This window comes from Myotis brandtii, unplaced genomic scaffold (genome assembly GCF_000412655.1).
Source record: "Myotis brandtii unplaced genomic scaffold, ASM41265v1 scaffold383, whole genome shotgun sequence".
Taxonomy (NCBI): Eukaryota; Metazoa; Chordata; class Mammalia; order Chiroptera; family Vespertilionidae; genus Myotis; species Myotis brandtii.
The window spans coordinates 2,295,116-2,295,888 of NW_005364711.1; positions in this window are offsets into that span (position 1 = coordinate 2,295,116).

The window sequence follows — 773 nt, forward strand, 5'->3', positions numbered from 1 at the left end:
GCGCCCGCCCCCACCCAGGTGGGCTTCTCGCCCGGGGGCCCCGGAGCCACAGCCTGGGAACGAGAGATCCCAGCTCGGATCCCGCCGCCTGCTGGGCAAATTGCTGCTTTTTCGCTGCGCCTCTGGCTCCGCTTTGTAGCGAGGGAAATACGGGGTTAAGAACACACATCTCAGGATGATTGTGAGAATTAGGGACGTAAACCGCTTAGGTCTGTGTCTGGCACCCACAAAATACATATTTAACCACTGAATAAATAGAGTAACTATAAATATTTACTCCCACCCCCACCCTCGCCCCAGAGATCCTGGAGGGGAGGTGTGTCCCTGGGCCTTTAAAGCTGCAGGTGATGGGTTGGCTTTGAGTTTAGGGGCCTTCCAGGAGCCCACGTCCTTTGTCTCGCTCTTATTTCCTGAGGGACCACAGGGCGCCACCCAGCAAGCTCTCTGTTCCTAACCCTCCCTCCTGGGAGCCCTGTGTTCCAGCCTTGATGAGGGGAGGGCAGGGGAGAGGAGTGGAGGGGAGGAGAGGGGCTTTCCTGGTGCTCAGGCTTGGAGTGTGTTTGGCCTCAGCAATGTTCTGGAATGTAAACCCTGGTTTAAGTAGTCCAACCCCTTTCCAGCTGCCCCTTCAGAAGGGGAATTCATTTCCTTTTCCTGTGCATTCAATAACTTCTGATTCCCTGATGTTAATTTCCAGCGAGGCCAGAGCCTGCTAGGGAGTGGGGTGTCTCCAGGTGATGGCAATAAGCCACAGGATGGGACCCCCCGCCCCG